The sequence below is a fragment of the Cherax quadricarinatus genome, chromosome 84 (assembly GCF_038502225.1).
Source record: "Cherax quadricarinatus isolate ZL_2023a chromosome 84, ASM3850222v1, whole genome shotgun sequence".
Taxonomy (NCBI): Eukaryota; Metazoa; Arthropoda; class Malacostraca; order Decapoda; family Parastacidae; genus Cherax; species Cherax quadricarinatus.
Window position 1 is genome coordinate 13,340,145 of NC_091375.1, and position 21,497 is coordinate 13,361,641.

The 21,497-nt window shown below is 40.3% G+C and overlaps 1 protein-coding gene across 2 annotated transcripts in view; it reads right to left on the minus strand.

The window, feature by feature from the left end:
* LOC128704323 (transcription factor GATA-4) overlaps nucleotides 1-20,529 on the minus strand; it is a 331,788-nt gene extending 311,259 nt beyond the window's left edge. For both annotated transcript variants that reach the window (XM_053799481.2, XM_053799480.2), the window contains exon 1: nucleotides 20,308-20,529. The gene's annotated coding sequence lies outside the window, so the exon portion shown is untranslated. The remainder of the gene's footprint in view (nucleotides 1-20,307) is intronic.
* Nucleotides 20,530-21,497: the final 968 nt, after the last annotated feature.

Sequence of the window (21,497 nt, forward strand, 5' to 3'; positions counted from 1 at the left end):
CAGACAGACAGAGACAGTCTTTCACATATGTTGTTACTATTTAACATATAAAATTACAATGTTCTTGAGCGCACACAAATATTATTATTATCTAGCCTAGTACAACCCAACACAGTCAAAAAATATGAGCAGTTACCATCAGACTGGAGAGAAAATGCTCCAGTTTCTCAAGAAAAGCCAACAGTGTAGTAAACAACCTTACTGTCCAGGAGAAAAAAAAAAACAGAACTTGGCAGTGAGAAACAGGAAAGTCCAGCGGATGACAGATCAAGATTGACCTCTCCCTTCCTTACCCCCTGCGTCAGCTGTTGTGGCTAGTAATATCAAGTGTTAGGTGGTTTTGACGCCTGATCCCTCCCCTCTTTCCCCTTACCTCCAACCCCCTTCCCCTTCCCTTACCTTCAACCCCTTCCCCTATCCTTACCTCCAACCCCCTTCCCCTTCCCTTACCTCCAACCCTTTCCATTCCCTTACCTCCAACCCTTTCCCCTTCCCTTACCTCCAACCCCTTCCCCTTCCCTTACCTCCAACCCCTTCCCCTTCCCTTACCTCCAACCCCTTCCCCTTCCTTTACCTCCAACCCCTTCCATTTCCTTACATCCAACTCCTTCCCCTTCCCTTACCTCCAACCCCTTCCCCTTCCCTCACCTCCAACCACTTCCCCTTCCTTTACCTATAACCCCTTCCCCCTCCATCACCTCCAACCCCTTCCCCTTCCCTCATCTCCACTCCCTTCTATTCCCTTATCTCCAACCCCTTCCCCTTACCTCACCTCCAACCCCTTCCCCTTCCCTCACCTCCAAACCCATCCCCTTCCCTCACCTCCAACTCCTTCCCCTTCCCTCACCTCCAACCCCTCCCCCTTCCATCACCTCCAACCCCGTCCCCTTCCCTCACCTCCACTCCCTTCCATTCCCTTACCACCAACCCTTTCACCTAGACACAAGCAAAAATTCAATATACACGTTTCAACTCTTGCATTTTCCAAACTTAGAATATTCATACCTATAACCGGTTTCGAGAGTTTTACTACTGAAACCCGGTATAAGGCTCGACTTCACTGATGAGTGATCATCTAGGTTGTTGGTGCTAGCGGCCAGGAGGCCTATCTAACTGCTCAGGATGGATAGCATTTTTGCGTTAAGTTATGATACCTGGAGGCGCAGCCAGTGGCCACCCATGGCCCTCCAGAATTACAACTACTGATGCCAATAACAAAATCCCCCCAACAAACACAGAATACAACCTCGTTCATATTTGCTAATATACAGGGCCTTAAGCCATCCACCAACAACAAAATACCTTTTATCAGTGGACTTCTAGTGGAGTCTAATGCAATGTTTGCAGCCTTCACAGAGACTCACACAAAAGATCACTTTGACAGTGAAATATGGATAAGTGGTTACAACCTTTTTAGATGCGACAGAAAAAAACAGGCAACAAGGGGGGGTTGGCCTGTATGTCAAAGAGTCCCTTATCTGCACGGAGTTGCTGAACACCACAAATGATGTAGTTGAAGTTCTATCAATAAAGATCGAGAACCAAAACCTAGTCATTGTGGTTGTATACAAGCCACCAGATGCAACCTCACAACAGTTCAAGGAACAGCTACAGAAAATCGATTACTGTTTGGAAAACCTTCCAGCTCCATCCCCAAACATCTTACTGCTTGGTGATTTCAACCTAAGGCATACAAAATGGAAGAATGTAGCAAATAATGTTATAGCTGAAACAATCCCCGGAGGTAGCGCAGATGAAAGGTCACACACACATGAGCTACTAAGTCTCTGCGAAAAACACACCTTAAGCCAGCAGATAGTGGAGCCAACAAGACTAGAAAACACACTTGACCTTATCTTCACAAATAATGAGGACCTGATAAGAGACATAAGAATATCAAAAACAACTAATTCAGATCACAATCTAATCGAAGTCCAGACGTACATGCATAGGGGTCCTGAACAGCAGAATGCATGTACCTGTGAAGGTGTCTTCACAAAATACAATTTCAACAACAAGAACATCAACTGGGACCAGATAAACCACGTCCTAAACGAAACATGTTGGGAAGATGTCTTAAATGACATGGATCCAAACCAGTGCCTTGAAAGGATCAACTTCCTGGTAGCCGAAGCATGTTCTAGGCATATTCCCCTAAGAAAGAAGAAGAGCAGGAGTAAACTGGAGAGAAAAAGACGCTCCCTCTACAGAAGACGACGAAGAGTCACTGAGCTCCTCAGGAGTGCTAGAATATCTGATACACGAAAGGAGGCGCTGACCAGGGAAGTGGAAACTATCGAACTTAAGCTAAATGACTCTTACAGGAACCAGGAGAGGCAGGAGGAGCTTAAAGCTATTAGTGAAATTGAAAGAAATTCAAAATATTTCATTTCATATGCCAAAAACAAGGCAAATACCACATCTAGTATCGGGCCCTTACTCAGACAGGATGGGACTTACACAGATGACAACAAGGAAATGAGTGAAATATTGAAATCCCAGTACGACTCTGTGTTTAGTGAACCACTAATCGGTCTGAGGATCGTCGACCCAAATGATTTCTTCATGAATGAGCCTCAAAACTCCATAAATGTATGCCAGATTTCCGACATTACCCTAACTCCGATAGATTTCGAAAAAGCCATTGACAACATGCCTATGCACTCAGCCCCGGGCCTAAACTCGTGGAACTCTGTTTTCATTAAGAACTGCAAGAAACCCCTCTCGCGTGCCCTAAGTACACTATGGAGGAGGAGCTTGGACATGGGTGAAATTCCACAGTCACTTAAAACAACGGATATAGCCCCACTCCATAAAGGTGGCAGCAAAGCATTAGCTAAGAACTATAGACCAATAGCACTGACGTCCCACATCATAAAAATCTTTGAAAGAGTGCTAAGAAGCAGGATTGCAAATCACCTGGATTCCCAAAATCTGCACAATCCAGGGCAACATGGGTTCAGGGCAGGTCACTCCTGCCTCTCACAACTACTGGATCACTATGACATAGCCTTGGATGCACTGGAAAAAATCAGAATGCAGATGTAATATACACAGACTTTGCAAAAGCATTTGACAAATGCGATCATGGCGTAATAGCCCACAAAATACGAGCTAAAGGAATAACTGGGAAAGTGGGGAGAGGGATCTTCAACTTCCTAACAAATCGAACACAAAGAGTAGTGGTCAACAGAGTTAAATCGGAGGCTGCCATAGTGAAGAGCTCTGTTCCACAAGGCACAGTACTCGCCCCCATCTTATTCCTTATCCTCATATCAGACATAAACAGAGATATACACCACAGCACCGTATCATCCTTTGTGGATGATACTAGGATCTGCATGAGGCTGTCATCTGCTGAGGACGCGGTTAACCTCCAAGAAGATATAAACAAAGTTTTCCAGTGGGCAACGGTAAACAATATGATGTTCAATGAGGACAAATTCCAACTACTCCGTTATGGAAAACTGGAGGAGATAATAACTAGAACAGAGTATACTACTGATTCCGGCCATACAATAGAGCGGAAAAATAATGTAAGGGACCTGGGAGTAGTAATGTCTGAGGATCTCACTTTCAAGGATCACAACAGTGCCACGATCGCACGTGCAAAGAAAATGATAGGATGGATAATGAGAACGAGAGATGCCAAGCCCATGATGATCCTTTTCAAATCATTTGTTCTCTCTAGGCTAGAATACTGCTGTACATTAACATCTCCATTCAAAGCAGGTGAAATCACAGATCTAGAGAGTGTACAGAGATCCTTTACTGCACGTATAAGTTCTGTCAAGCACCTTAACTACTGGGAACGCTTGGAAGCACTTGACTCGTACTCGTTGGAATGCAGGAGGGAGAGATATATCATAATCTACACTTGGAAAATCTTGGAAGGAATGGTCCCAAATCTGCACACAGAAATCACTCCCTACGAAAGTAAAAGACTGGGCAGGCGATGCAAAATGCCCCCAATAAAAAGTAGGGGCGCCATTGGTACACTAAGGGAAAACACCATAAGTGTCCGGGGCCCAAAACTGTTTAACAGCCTCCCATCAAGCATTAGGGGAATTGCCAATAAACCCCTGGCTGCCTTCAAGAGAGAGCTGGACAGATACCTAAAGTCAGTGCCGGATCAGCCAGGCTGTGGCTCGTACGTTGGACTGCGTGCGGCCAGCAGTAACAGCCTAGTTGATCAGGCCCTGATCCATCGGGAGGCCTGGTCATGGACCGGGGCTCGGGGGCGTTGATCCCCGGAATAACCTCCAGGTAACCAGGTAATTGATTTTTTTTAAATTATGGGTAAAAAAAAAAAACTTCCAGTCTGAACATAGTGAAGTTAATATAGTTTGTCTAAATAATACTAAGGCTAGGCTGACTTAAGGGTAAGTTGGGTAGGATTTATATTAGATTATATTAGGTTACTTCTAGCAAGATCATTTCGGCGTGTGAAAAATATCAGTTTTCATATCACCTCACCTCGTATCAATCTATGAATCAACATACAAAATAAAACTAAAAAAAATATTGCCTTAAAATAGCTCAGTTTGACTCATGACCATTGTAAACAACCCATGGTACTTGAACCTATGACGAGTGAGTGGTAAAACTCCAGGCCAGTGTATAAACCACTTGACCAAGTGGCTACAACAATATTCATCCAACTAAGTATATTTATACACCATAGAGAGGATATTATTATTATAATAAAAAAAGAAGCGCTAAGCCACAAGGGCTATACAGCGCTGCATAGAGAGGATAGCATGGGCTACCATTGTGACCACAAATGCCGTGGTTTTTCAACTTCGTCCAACAAGGCTTACTAGATGTGGATGAATGGTTCAGAGAACCGACATGTTGATAAATTAGACACATGTGCAACTCTTGGGTATCTTTATTGAGGAAACGTTTCGCCACGACCACATCGACTCAAGGTTGAGGGACTGATTACCTCATTCTCCTCCTGTTCTTCAAGATTCTCCTTTGTATGGACTGATGAAGCCACTGTGTGGCGAAACGTTTCCTCAATAAAGATACCCAAGAGTTGCACATGTGTCTAATTTATCAACAAGGCTTACTATAATATACTTTATTATCATATAAGCTGAGAAACACAGGACACAGCAGCGCCTTGGTGGCCAAGGCCATAGGCTTGACCCTGGTTATAGTCTCTCTGGAGAATTTTTTTATTCAGGGAACGCTTACAAGTTATGAACTGACACTGGGTAATGCTTAATAAGAAAATGAAAGGTAAAACTAGGCTGGACCTCGTATGGACAAAATGATCTGAGGCTGTTTGGATAGTCTGTGCCATTATCATGTCTCAATGCGGTGAGACAGAATGTATATGTAACGCTTAGCGGGCGGAGGGACAAGCCCCATTCATTGTACTGAATGAGCCACATAAATGTAAATATACAAAAAATTATATCGTTCAATTCCTAACGCTCTTTCGTTGCTTCTGGTGGGGTCCTGGATGCCTTCCTGGCTGGCTGGATGCTAGACTTTCAGACACCTGGACCAGATTCTTCGTACCGTTGATGGACACCTGGGTTGGAATATCTTCCTTAAGCTATGCAATACCTCGTCCCATTCCAAGCGGGTCAGACATATATGTGCCCGCCTCCATTACGTCTTCGTGCCTTCTTTTTATATGGGTTTCTGGCTTCTGCCTGTCTGGTTCTGGGTTTTCCCGAGACACGGTCCGGACCTGACCGGGTGCGGACCCAGCCGAGTGTGGAAAAAGACCGAATGTGAGAGAGGACGCAAACCCGACCGAATGCGAAAGCGAATCTGACGGAATTTGAGCTCAACCGAATGAGTATCGAACTGAATGTGAACCAGAATGAATCGGACCCGACCTCAGGAGCGGATGATCGGTGACCGTCGTGGCGTGTCGGGAACGCAACTACCCAGGTGAAGACCGACAAGGAACTGAACAATCCGAACAACTGGTGAGATTTGAATACTTCTGAGAACGCTTAGATTTTTTGACAATTTGTGAATGTTGACAAAGATCTGCGAAAAGGAGACGAAATAAGTGCAGCAAGGAACCCAGCCCGACACACGTTGCAGAACAACCTTATGTGAACATGCAACCATCCAGGGACGAATTCGTATCTTCCTGCCATATAAGCCTGAAATGGAAGCCTGATAAATGTGTTGCACTCTTGCAGACTTATTTTTCTCATAAATAAGATGGCATGTAAATCTTATTCCTACATTCTTGTGGTCTATGTGTATACACATATGTACTGAATATCAGTAAAACTAGTAAGAGTCACTTGCTTTCATGAGAAGGTAAAAAGAACCAGCAATCCTGTCAGAGTGCAAAACGTTTAACAGGCTTCCGTTTCCCGTTTATATGACAGGAGGGCTGTACTCTGGCAATCTAAGCCTAAGCCTGAGGCCCCGGTCATACAGGGGCCAGATAGGCTACCCAAGGTAGCCAAATTATTTATATAGTGTATAAATTATGAATAATGAGTAATAAGTTATTTATTTAGTTCATTAAATTTTGCAGCTTAAACTTTTATATACATTATACATATACACACACACAAACGTGTGTATGTCTACCAAGAGGTTGTATATATCTACCAAGAGGTTGTATATGTCTACTAAGAGGTTGTATATGTCTACCAAGAGGTTGTATATGTCTACCAAGAGGTTGTATATGTCTACCAAGAGGTTGTATATACATTGTATGACAAAAAAATCTCAACAGCTATTCGAGTTATACAAGGCACACTGAATAGAAATTTTTTCCTGGATAGAGGTGTGGTTGACAGATAAGCACTAGAGAGTTTGCATCAATGGGGAGAAATCAGAGTGGAGAAGTGTCAAGAGCGGTTTTCCACAGGGGTCAGTGTTGGGCCCCTTGTTCGTAATCTACATAAACGACATAGATGAGGGAATAAACAGTGGCATAAGCAAGTTTGCCGATGACACCAAAATAGGCCGTCGAATTCATTCTGACGAGGACATTGGAGCACTCCAGGAAGATTTGAATAGACTGATGCAGTGGTCGAAGTGACAGATGCAGTTTGATATAGACATATGCAAAGTTCTAAACACTGGACGGGAAAATAACAATGCCACATATAAACTAAATAATGTAGATCTTAATATTACTGACTGAGAAAAGGATTTGGGAGTTCTGGTTAGCAGTAATCTAAAACCAAGACAACAGTACAGAAGTGTTCGCAATAAAGCGAACAGAATCCTTGGCTTCATATCAAGAAACATAAATAATAGGAGTCCTCAGGTTGTTCTTCAACTCCATATTATCCTTGGTTAGGCCTCATCTAGATTATTCTGCACAGTCTTGGTCACCGTATTACAGAATTGATATAAATGCACTGGAAAACATACAAAGGGGGATGACAAAGTTGATCACATGTATCAGAAATCTTCCCTATGAGGAGAGACCGAGGGCCCTGAATCTGCACTTTCTAGAAAGGCGTAGAATTAGGGGGGATACGACTGAGGTGTATAAATGGAAAACAGGAATAAATAAAGGGGATGTAAATAGCATGCTAAAAATATCTAGCCAAGACAAGGCTCGCAGCAATGGTTATTAAGTTGGAAAAATTCAGATTCAGGAAGGATATAGGAAAGCACTGGTTTAGTAATTGAATTGTGGATGAGTGGAACAAACTCCAGAGTACCGCCATGGAAGCCAAAACGTTGTGTAGTTTCAAAAATAGGTTAGATAAATACATGAATGGGTGTGGGTGGGCGTGAGTTGGACCTGGCTAGCTTGTGCTACTAGGTCTGATGCCGTGCTCCTTCCTTAAGTGCATGTGACCTGACCTGACTTGGTTGGGCCATTGGCTTAAGCCGATAGGAGACCTGGACCTGCCTCGCATGGGCCAGTAGGCCTGCTGCAGTGTTCCTTATATCTTATATTCTTAATATATCTACAACACTCCAGAAGTGGAGGGTGTTGCTGATATACACTATATACAACATGAGGATATACAGTGAGGTGCATATCTCTTAATGTATATATACCTAGATTTGTACATCTCTTATTCTATATACAAAAATCTACTTTATTCCTAATTTTAGGGATTAGAGTAGCAATATAAACACAAATGCAGTATAATGTGATCCTTTATTGACTACGTTTCGCCCACACAGTGGGCTTTTTCAAGTCACAAACAGAACTACCTGGGGTGGAAGGAACGCGAGTATTTATAGTCCGGCTGAGGTCAGGTGAAGAATGCTGCATCTGATGATGTACCGAGTTGGGTTGTAGAGTCTAAAAACTTGGGTAGCTTGGAAAGGAGACTGGACAAGTTTGTGAGCAGACCTTCTACAGTGTTCTTATGTGGGATAGCGATGAAGGAGTTTCTTGGCAAGTGGTTCAGCTATGTTATAGAAGCCACTATTCTGGTTGAAGTTGTCGGATATAGAAATAAGTGATGATTCCAGGATTCTTCGGTATTGAGTGTTGTCTTCTGTGGCGATAAGTCTTGAGTTTCTGTAGTTTATCAAGTGATTGTGTGAATTACGGTGTTGTACGCAGGCATTCCTTGTGTCGTCAGACCTGCTTGCGTATTGGTGTTCTGAAATGCGTGTTTGGAGGTCCCTTGATGTTTCGCCCACGTATAACTTGTTGCAGTCATTACAAGGGATTATGTATACCCCAGGTAGTTCTGTTTGTGACTTGAAAAAGCCCACTGTGTGGGCGAAACGTAGTCAATAAAGGATCACATTATACTGCATTTGTGTTTATATTGCCATTGTGTCGGTATTTTATACCATTTATTTCCAGGGATTAGAGTACTGTTGATGTTAAGTGTAAAGGTGAAGTGAAAAGTTAAATGCCCCACGTGCAGTCGATAGGCGTTAAACTACCAAACTAATTTTAAATAGTTAACATAATTTGTTATTCTGCTTGTGTGTTGCTGTGATTTTGTAGATTATGAGAGACCCTAAATATTAACTGGGTATAGGATCCCCCCCCTCAAAAAAAAAAGTAATTCAACCAGTCTGTAAGGGCCCAAAACATTACTTAGGTCTAGCGCTACACCAGTCTTTAATTAATCCAATCCTGATGAAATCTTTAAAAGTGAGCGAGAATCGTCAGAGTTGTAAAGTGATCTGGGAAAAATATAGAAACCGATAAAAAAAAATGTTAAAGAAAATTCAACTTGATGAGTAAGACACATGAGCAACACCAAGATGTCTTTTTCATTAATGTAACGAAACACAACCAACATGCGAGGCTGACAAGTTTGAAAATGCTGAAAAAAAACAAGCTGGAAAACACCATGTGTGTAAGGCATCTTGAAATAAAAAGAGGATTCTGAAGGTTTTGAAAAAAAATCTGGTCTGGAAAAGGATCTGAGAGTCTGGAAAAGCATCGAAGGGTCTAGAAAACAAAAACAAATGGTTTGAAAAAAAAAAAAAAGATATTCGGGTCTGGAAGAAAAGTATCCTAATTAAAAAAAAAAATTGAATTTGAGGGCCAGCAAAAAAGGATGTAAGATTTTATAAAAGGGTTACAGTTCTGAAAAAAAATCGAAGTTCCTAGAAAAGAATCTCAGGATCTGCAAAATGATCTAATGGTTTGAGAAAAAATCTACTAGTGTGGAAGAAGATTAAAGGTCTGGAAATGTATTTAATGTTTTAGAAAATAAGATATCTAAGGCTCTGGAAAAATATCTGAGGTTCTGAAAAAAAGATGTGAAATTCTGAAAAAACCTGTGGTTCTGAAAAAAGGTCTGAGGTTTTCAAAAAGCATCTGAAATTTTAGAAAAAAGGGTTCGAGGTTCTAGGAAAAAATGTGAGATACTGGAAAAGGATCCGATGTTCTGGAAAAGGATTTAAAGGTCTTGAAAATAAGTGAGAAGCTTCTGCTGGAAACCAAGAGATAAGCAGAGGCATTAGCGGCCAAAGGAAGTGCAGGAAGACTGATAACGGACTCAAAGAGACGTCAGCTGGGGAGCAGGATGGAATACCAACGGAGGAGGCGCAAAGAAACTGTGTGGTAGCAAACAATTCCCTGGAAAGCTTTTTGAAACCACAGGAAATAGTGACTGGAGACCGAAAGAGGCAGTGTCGGATAAAGCACTGGGAAGATTGAGGAGCAGCGATGGATGATAAAGTTAGAGGGCAGGTCTCTAGCCCTGCAAGCAAATACAGAGGGCAGAGCTCAAGGATAGGGTTTGAGGGCAGGGATGGAAGGCAGGGACACAGGGCAGTTGACTAAGAAGGTATCCAGTCATAGGTTCGTTAGGAAGGTGGGGGACCTCGTCCATCCAGTCATGGACACCGTCGCCAGTGTATCGATCTCTGCTGTTAGCTCCGTTGGTGCTGCTTTTGCTTCTGTTGGTGGTGCTGTTGCCTCTGGTGGTGCTGCAGTTACTTCTTATGGTGTTGTTGCTGCTTCTGTTGGCGTTACTGCTGCTGATATTGCTTCTGTTGGTGCTGTTGCTGCTGATGCTGTTTCTGTTGGTGGTTGTTGCTGATGCTTTTGGTGGTGCTGTCGCTGCTGCTTGTTAATTCTGTTGTTAAATGTTGGCGGTGCTCTTGCCTCTGTTGGTGTTGCAGTTGCCTTTATTGGCGCTGTCGCTGTATCTGTTGGCGTTACGGTTGCCTCTGCTGGGGCTGCTACTGTTATAAGTACTGCCACTATGTTTCTGGTGTTACTGTTGTTACCGATGCCGCTGTTGTTCTGCTTTAGTTATTATTATTATTACTGTTTTTTTATGCTGTTACTACTACTGATTTAAAGGGTTGTGGTGGTGCTGCTGTTTCTACTATTGCTGCTGCTACAGTTACTGCTATGTTTGCTACTGTTGCTGTTGCTACAGTTACTATGTTTGCTACTGCTGCTGTTGCTGCTGCTACAGTTAATGCTATGTTTGCTACTATTGCTGATGAAGTTGTTTGCGCTGTTGCTGATGCGACTTCCGCTGCTACTGCTGCCTGCGACTCTCAGCTCCCTCTTTTCAACACACCCGCATGCCACGGAGACTCTTCCACGTTATACACCGAAATACAATACTTCACAGCCATAAATAATTTAAGGGTTGCCATTATCATTTATAGTAGCACGAAGAGAAAATGCGTTACTTACCAACGATGCAAGCAATGATAATTCACTAACTCTCAATCAAATTTATTTGATAAAATATCACCGATTTTTATATATTTTTTAATTTCCTAGTTCGAAGCTTTCCTGGAATTTTTCATTGGATAAAGTTATATTAAGGATATATGAGAAACAGCTTCAATTCTAAGAATTTTAAAGATATTGTATATACTTGTGGCTTATATAATTGCGTATATAAATATTTTACTTTAAACTCTACCTAAGGAATTAAAGTATGCCTGATATTAAAATGTAGATGAATCGCGTCCTTTAATGACGTGATTTATCTCTAATATCATTCATACTATACTAAGTTTTCAAGAGATTAATTAAGTTTCAGTTACATTATATATACACACACACACACACACATTATATAAATATATATATATATATATATATATATATATATATATATATATATATATATATATATATATATATTATTGTAACCACGAACGAATGGTATTGATCAATAACAACACTGCGCTAGCCAAGTATTCGAACCCATGTTGTACTGGCCTGCCTCATGGTAAGCGAGAACCACATGACGCTTTAAACCACAGGACCACCCAACCCTACAAGAATGGTGCAGCCAGCACACAGCTAGCTGTTGGGCCACCATCCGAGGGCATACGGAGGTGTGGGAGCTTCTAAGCTCCAAACAGGGATGAGAATGAAATTAGCTTAGAAGCTCCCACACCTCCGTATGCCCTCGGATGGTGGCCCAACAGCTAGCTGTGTGCTGGCTGCACCATTCTTGTAGGGTTGGGTGGTCCTGTGGTTTAAAGCGTCATGTGGTTCTCGCTTACCATGAGTCAGGCCAGTACAATATATATATATATATATATATATATATATATATATATATATAGTCCTTTCTAAAATATATATATATATATATATATATATATATATATAACAAGCGTAATTTATTTTAGCCTAACCCAACTAAATATATTTTAGATTTGTTTACATTAATTTAATACTAAACAAACACAGTGAAATATTTTTTTTCGTTAGGTTCAGAATGATTTTGGCGAAATTATTGCATACACAAATTTTCACTTGTCCTATATTGCAAGTTGAGCGTTGCTATTTAAGCCAAGATCGCAAGTTCGGCCTATTCGGCACGACACACACACACACACACACACACACACACATATATATATATATATATATATATATATATATATATATATATATATATATATATATATATATATATATATATATATATATATATATATATATATATGTGTGTGTGTGTGTGTGTGTGTGTGTGTGTGTGTGTGTGTGTGTGTGTGTGTGTGTGTGTGTGTGTGTGTGTGTGTGTGTGTGTGTGTGTGTGTGGTTAGGTTACAGAAGGTGAAATTTCTGAGTTACATTTAGTCAAAAAGTATTTTTTTTACATCAATGGCAGTGAAAAAATATTAATATACGTCCAGTTTTTAAGGGAGTTTGGCCTATATCGAATGACTGGTTTAATAAGCACGATATTGTATACAATATTCTTGGTGTGGAATTACATGTGTGCACCCATATTAGCTGATACATATCTTCGATACAGGCTGGAGGAAGGAGGGGCAGATGCCACCTTCAGGAAGTCCTAAATTTAAGTCTAGAAATATGGTGACCTTGCCCATCATCATGTGTTTGTTACCAGAGGTGCAGAGACCCTTGACCAGTGGGGAAAGAGTGCATCTAAGTTCAGTGGCCCATGTATTTCTTCGATCCAGTGCCCTATTATCACACAATGACGTCTTCAACACCACTGACGTCCTGTCAACACCACTGACATTCTGTGAACATCACTGATGTCCTGTCAACACCACTGACGTCCTGTCAACACCACTGACATTCTGTGAACATCACTGATGTCCTGTCAACACCACTGACGTCCTGTCATCAGCACCACTGACGTCCTGTCATCAACACCACTGACTTACTTTCATCAACACCACTGACTTACTGTCATCAACATCATTGACTTACTGTCATCAACACCACTGACGTCCTGTTATAGTTCCCAGTCAAAAACGCCATTGCCATCCCCTTATAGTTCCCAATCATCAACACCACTGACATCCCCTTATAGTTCCCAGTCAAAAACACCACTTACATCCCCATATAGTTCTCAATCATCAACACCACTGACATTCCTTTATAGTTCCCAGTCAAAAACACTACTGACATCCCCTTATAGTTCCCAGTCATCAACACCACTGACATCCCTTTATAGTTCCCAGTCATCAACACCACTGACATCCCTTTATAGTTCCCAGTCAAAAACACCACTGACATCCCCTTATAGTTCCCAGTCAAAAACACCACTGACATCCCCTTATAGTTCCCAATCATCAACACCACTGACATCCCCTTATAGTTCCCAGTCAAAAACACCACTGACATTCCCTTATAGTTCCCAGTCAAAAACGCCAATGCCATCCCCTTATAGTTCCCAATCATCAACACCACTGACATCCCCTTATAGTTCCCAGTCAAAAACACCACTGACATCCCCTTATAGTTCCTAATCATCAACACCACTGACATCCCCTTATAGTTCCCAGTCAAAAACACCACTGACATTCCCTTATAGTTCCCAATCATCAACACCACTGACATCCCCTTATAGTTCCCAATCATCAACACCACTAACGTCCCAGTGGTTGGAGACCCAGTTTAGCCAATAACAAGATTAGATTCACCATTACTTGTCTCTTTATTTTTCAAAGCCGAACTTTGTCGCAATTACCAACATGAAGACCTCCGAGTCTCTGCCCTCTCCCCCACAAATGCAATGAACACACGAACATTACATACGAGTCACAGACGCACTACGCAATTAAACTGACGCAACGTAGACATTAATATTACGACCCACAAACGCAATTGGGTAATTAAAAGAATATAACTACAGTCAAGTAATTCAACAAGCACACATTATGGATAAGTAACTACACTGTACTATTAATAGATATGATAAAACAATAAGTAAAAGAGGTAATAACGCAAAATAGTTACTTTACAACAACAACAATAATAATAATAATAATAATAACAATAATAATAATAATAATGAGCTTCTGAGAGTTTTCCTACTCCCAGAGTTGGGTCCTGGACCAGGCTTATCTGGTGCTTGCCTGATCAACCAAGCTGTTGCTGCTGGCGGCCCGCTGGCCCACATAATAATATTAATAATAAATAATAATATATTATATAATAATATAAATAATACCATTATTAACAATCGTAATCATGAAGATAAAAATTCCTTGAATTCCAAGATTTCATTCACTTGGTAGTGAAGACCGTCGCATAAACTGTCTTGTATTAACTACATATTTGTTACCAATAACTAATGACTGTCTCAGGAACATTTATATGGAATATAATAACTGTTCATCTTCACTGTAAATATTAGAAAGAAAATGCCATGGAGATTGTTGAAAACTGTAAATGTTTTAACCACTATATACTTGACCTTTGAATTTTATCATAAGACAAGATAAGATAAGATAAGATAAGATTTCGTTCGGATTTTTAACCCCGGAGGGTTAGCTACCCAGGATAACCCAAGAAAGTCAGTGCGTCATCGAGGACTGTAACTTATTTCCACTGGGGTCCTTAATCTTGTCCCCCCAGGATGCGACCCACACCAGTCGACTAACACCCAGGTACCTATTTGCTGCTAGGTGAACAGGACAACAGGTGTAAGGAAACGTGTCGAAATGTTTACACCCGCCGGGAATCGAACCCGGGCCCTCCGTGTGTGAAGCGGGAGCTTTAGCCACCACTATAGTTATTCTCTATAAAATGTATTTTTGGGTAATATTTTTGGGTGTCTGGAATGGATTAATTTCTTATGAGATTTATTTCTTATGGGAAATATTAAAAAAAAATACATTTATTGTAAGTGTTGATGTCCAGCCAAAACACCTAATCTTCAGATATCAAAATACCTTAATATATCAAAATATTTTTTAACTGTAAAATGAGAATATATATCTAAATATTCCTTACTGTAAAAAAAAGTCCATTAACACATGATAAAAGTTCCCCGGAAAACTGGTCTTATTCGTATATTACTGCCCATTTTTAAAAATTATTATTATTATTATTATTATTATTACTATTATTATTATTATTATTATTATTATTATTATTATTATTATTATTATTATTATTACTATTAAAAGGAAGCGCTAAACGCAGGGTAGACATTGATGCAGGATGTAAAGATAAATAAGGGTAGAGAGAACAATAAAGGTAAAGTCAGGAGGGGCTGTAAGGAGTGCTAAAGGAAGGATTGTCAAAATTTGTGCAATCAGCTGGTGTCAAAAAGTGGAAGAGGGAGTGTCAAAGGTGGGGCCATCAGTAAGGAGGGAAAATAAAGGGCATTAGAGCGGTGACAACGTCGGTGGAAAATTCTGCATGCTCCTTGATAGACAGGAAAAAATATATTGGCCATGTTCATTTATATTTGGTTGCAGGAGTCGAGTCTCAGTTCCTGGGCCCGATTTTCAATCTGCCAGATTCCTTCTCGCCTAGTCTCGTTACCCCCAATCGTTCCTATACTTAAATTAGCGCTACAAGCGCTAAACCTACTAGGGGCATACAGCACCTATACTTAAAACTATGCGTGGAATCTGCCTCCACCAGTTCTTCAACCACCCTGAGCCTGAATTATTATTATTATTATAATCAAGGGGGAAGCGCTAAACCCGGAGGATTATACAGCGCCTGGGGGGGGGATATGTGGAAGGCATTCAGGCTTAATTCGGGGAACTGGAGCACAGATCCAATTCCCTAAATCAAGAGCCCCTCACCAACATCAAGGAACCTTCCTTGAGGGGACCTGAGCCTGAAGAAATGCTTCTTGACATCCCTGTGACTCGGAACCTTCCAGTTGTGCCCCGGAGTACCTGTTTCCCGCCTCTCAAGCAACCACTCCATTCTAACAATCCCTCCAGGTATTTCGTATGTTATTTTGTCTTCCCTGGTCCTTCGTGTGTGTACTCACCCAATTGTGGTTGCAGGGGTCGATTCATATTGTGCTTGTGTGTGTGTGTGTGTAAACACTGAACTTTTAATCTCTTCTTTAGGGATTTAAGGCTGAATAACGCCTATTCAGTCTTCAGCTTTGCTCACCACCAGTCAAGAATACTTTAATACATAAAAAATATTAAACTGATTATACAGGTAAGCATACATCTCTCAGTGTAAAGATACTTGATCAAAAAAAAAAGAGATACTCATCAGAATATGTACAGTGGAAATATGACCTAGGAGTTTGTCACACGATAACCCCAGAAACATGACTATATAAGAATACATTGGTAATTCCAGACATTTCTATTATTATTATTATTATTATTATTATTATTATTATTATTATTATTATTATTATTATTATTATGCTAACTGGGAATCTCTAACCCCACAGAGGTCCTACAGCGTCTCATAATGATTGAGCAGTGCATACAAGTATAAGACAAGTACCTCTGTGACGTGATAAAGCCCATAGAATCAATAAGAATCACAGTGTCGCCAAGCTCAGTGTCACAAGTTAATTCAGCGCCATTAGGACGGCAAAGAATTCAGTTTGTACTGCAGATGCCCAGTTGTCAATTATCATGCCTAACTCAATACAGTACCTATCGTTTTTAACTAGGGAGGTGGCAACAAAAGCAGATTCAGACCTGCCAGTAGACTCATGCTTAGATCCACTGTATACAACTTACGATAAAATATTAATACATCCTGTAGAGGTGGTATTAGTAAGACCAACGTCAGTTTTAGTCACCGCTGGAAAAACAAGACTTCAATGGTAATAAGGACGCCAATGGAAATAATTCACACTGACTTTACTAATTAACAAAATAGTACAATTAGTTTTTGTGTTATAATAAAAATCTGCAACATATATTTGAAAATATATGGAAATTTGAGTATTTAAACTTAAAACCTTCAATTATATTTAAACATTTGAAAAAAAAATCATCCTCACCTTTGTTCATATTTAAACTGAGTCATTTATTATACTAACATTATATTAATATCATTAGATTCATCAAATATTATTCCAGAAAGTTATATTTGAAGTTACCGAGTGAAAAAAAAAATGTCTAACCTGGTCACGCTTTTTGGTTTTGATATATATAATGCACTGTGAAGAAAAATACTACAGAGAAAAAATAATACTGGAAAATCGTAAATGGTTTCATGTGTTTATACTCAGAGGAAGATTACTGAATTTTAGATAAAAGGACACAAGTGCAACTAATGTGATATTTTACTATGAGAACGTTTCGCTCTCCATGAGCTTTATCAACGGCTTGGTATAAAGTTCCTGGAGAGTGAAACGTTGCAACAATATCACATTAGTTGCACTTGTGTCCTTTTATCTAACATATTGTCGGTAATTCTACCACCATTAATACAAGATTACTGAAGAACAGGTATGGCGATGCAAATAGAGTGTAAAGATAATGTACACAGTTCAAGACATTTATTTTTATTATAATCAAAACCAAATGCTAAACCCACGAGGGCCGTACAGCTCTTCAGTCCTAAAGAAACCACTCATAGTGAAACGTTTCCTTAATAACTGTCTTCAACCGTATGTGTCTTTTCTAAAGAGGAAAAAATGTGTGCAATCACATGGGAGAGATCTGGTTTTCCTGTTTATTATTTATTAATGCAGACACGAGTCTCACTGTGATTTATTTTGTAGATGAATGGTTCAGAGAACCGACATGTTGTTGAATTAGACACATGTGCAACTCTTGGGTATCTTTATTGAGGAAACGTTTCGCCACACAGTGGCTTCATCAGTTCATACAAAGGAGAATGGTGAAGAACAGGAGGAGAATGAGGTAATCAGTCCCTCAGCCTCGAGTCGATGTGGTCAGTCCCTCAATCTTTAATGATCTATAATACGTGTATACTTACAACATCTATGGGCCCTTAAAAATATTGCGTAACTTTATAGGTACTAGTCCATTTAAAATTATCTGTAGCTTTCAAGAACAAATTTGATCTTATCTATGAAGAGAAGTGGCATTAACCGCCACCTACACTTCGTTCTAAGTTCTCAGGCAGTTGTGGTAATTTTATCAAGACATGTCAGCACCTTGGTATATTGATTTTTAAGACTTCGCCAACCAAGAAAAACCTCAGAGGCTGGCGAAACACTTGAAATATACAAGTGCCCACTTCACTAACTTGTCAGTATTGTATACCATTAGTATAATGGTAATTCTGATCAATGCAAAACCGTAACCAGTGTGAAAACATTTTATTTGCATATAATCGAAACTAAATGAGTTTATAGGATGTCCGCAAGTCGCACACCATAGGGAGTTATTTAATGAATTTCATTAAAGTATTTTAATGATTTGTTATTCCAAAAATCATTGCGCTGAGATTCCAAGAAAGTGTACATGGTGTCCCTATAATGGTGATTATAATTATTCTAGCTAATATCCCCAGGAAAATGTGTTATTCCCTGGGGAATGGGAGCTATAATCAGGTATGATTTGGGCACGGAAAAGCAGCTCCTATTGGTTAAAAAAGCCGAACTGCCCGTCAAAAAGTCTACCTTATGCACTGATATATCTAGGCGAATTAGTTTGCAAATTTTTAATCTACATCGTAAAGTAACTTAACCTTGCTCAATCAAGTGTAACTTAGCAATGTGAGCTAATCTAATTAAAATTAATGTGAAGCAGAGTTGTAAAGCGCTAAATCTTCAAGGTTGATGAGGGAAAATGTCATGATCCGGGTGAAAGACTGAATACAAAAAAAAAAAAAAAAACTAGGGCTTTCCTCCTCTTCCTCGGTTCAAATCTTTTTACCTCTCATTCCCCAGGCCGTGTGATCCTGATGGGTTTAGAGCTTCAACGTGAATATAGTGATAATATTAATACATAGTGATCAAACCATACCCCGGCCGGGATTGAACCCGCGGTCAGAGATTTCAATAATAACTCCAACTCATTAATTATTGTCGTCAGTGACTCATGAAACTGGAAAGGATCCCTACCTTGAGGTAACTATTTTAAAGATATGAAACGCTTTTCCAGGAAAATCTAAAAATATCTTACAGTAGTTTAAATTTGTACAATGGTTTGAGGGCGCATATATGATTTAAACATACAAGAATGGGCCATTATGTATACGTATTTAAGGATAGCCCAATAGTCAGTGAATTATTTCTTCTGACCCTTATTACATTGGTATCCTTGGTTTTCCTATGGAGACTTAGTTCTGCAAATACCACCTCTACATGATAACTGGTACATAATAAAACTATCAAACTACAGAAGCTACAAAGGGTACTGAGGCTATTGTAAATATAGAGGATGATGTTATCTCTGGGGACCAAACAAAAATTATATCAGCGCCTCTAAACATTTTAGTGACTATTATATAAGTGTTATGGCTGGCAACAGTGATTCTAAACATTATGGTGACTACATAAGAATGACAGACCTAGTAAAAAGGGCTTCTGAACATTATGCTTACCACATAAGACTGATAGGCTTAGCAACAGGGCTTCTAAACATTATGGTGATCACATATAATAGTGAGCCACTAAACAGTGCTCTTAGAGCATGGCAATTTAGAAATGTGGGGATTAACATATAGTTCCAAGATCACGTAAACAGTGAATTTCAGAAAGGGTGTTAGTGTACAGATACAGTGCTAACTGCAATGGCAGTGTACTGTATTACGGTGCTCAGTTAACTTCAGGGTGAGGGAAAATCTAGCTCAGCTTAGCCTGGGAGTGTTAGGATTCTCAAGCCAGTGCCAGACGATCGTTGCGGGGGGTCGAGTCTACCTACACCACCTAGGATCACTCAAGCCTCGTCCTAGCCCCTCTAGAACATCCTACTGGGCTATCTAGTAAATATGTATCCTATAGGAGCTCACATGTATCCAGGAACATCGTTCTAGGAAGCCTAACACTAAAAATAACAGGTTCCTAAGGGCGCTGCTGTAATGAAGGTCGATAAATTCCTCCGCATATGGTAGCCCAGTCTAGTTTAGCTCCATCTGTGGAGCCTCACATTGTTTACCTCCTATAATAAAGATGATGAGAATTGAGTTCCTTCCCCAGTCAGTGGGGAAATGAAGGACAGAAACAGGACCTCTCTGGGGGGGTAAAAAAAAAAATGAAACGTTGTGCCTACCGCTTGGCTTCCAGCGGCGGCAACGTCTGGGTGCTGGAGAAGTTGCGTCCAGCGGCTGCGTCCTTGAGTCTTAGTACCGCCTGCGGCAAACAACGTCGACGTAAACACGCAGGACTGCGACAAACAAACACTGCGGCACAACACTCACCAACGCGGCCCTGCGCCTCCCGACCTCCTGATAAACACTACTATCCAGCTCTCAAGATGAACTGCGGCCAAATTGCTCCTTATCCCTACTACAACTGATTATTGGCCACGCCCACCTTACCTCCAGATGGCCGCCCCCTCTGCACGCTGATTGGTCAAAATGCTCGTAAATATAACCCCAGCTGTGCTGGCCACGCCCAGGGGTGGAGCCTCAACCAGCCTCCACCAATCACCATCCAGATGAGGTTCTCCACTGTGATGAATGACTTTGTTGACAAATGACCTGCCTAATTGATGTTTACTGGCGTTTTAAAAGGAAAGTCCAGCTATTTCCCAGATCTGCCGGCTCTATTATCCTACAACACCACTGCCAACTTATTTAAAGGCGAACTTAGAGGGTAAAACGAGCCCTAAACATCAATGACAGTGGCTCAGTACTGCTTTTTAAGCCGCCTCCACCAACTCAAAGTGGCCACACGGAGAGAAAAGGATATATATTTTTTTTCTCCTTTTACTGACATGTCTGGAAGGTGACGTGATTGCTTGCTGAAGAATCCGTGTCTGCAGAAGTTAGGATCAGTCACGAAGGAAGCCCACAGCATCATAAGAAATTTTAAACATTACAGAGGACGTTATATATCATGCAAGACAGGTTACGCTATAAACAATATTTAAGACAAATGTCTAGTGATTTATCCAGTGAGAAAACCTGTGGTGCCTGAAGTCTGACTACAATACTAGTTATTATTACTAGTACTACTATTCCTAGTACTACTAGCACTACTAATAGTCATTTAATTATAATTTATTATTTCTTTAAGTTTACAGTAGGTAAACTTACCTCTGAAATAAAACGAAGATATAAATAATTTCCTTCTTTTGTCATTACTACTAATAACTACTCCTGCTGTTAGTAATTAAATTAAACAGGGCACATACACTGAAAGGTGTATATATCTCAGTGTATATATCTCAGTGTATATATACTGGCAGTTTAATCCCTGTTTTTGGGACTAAAATATCCTAGATGTTAGTTTACAAGA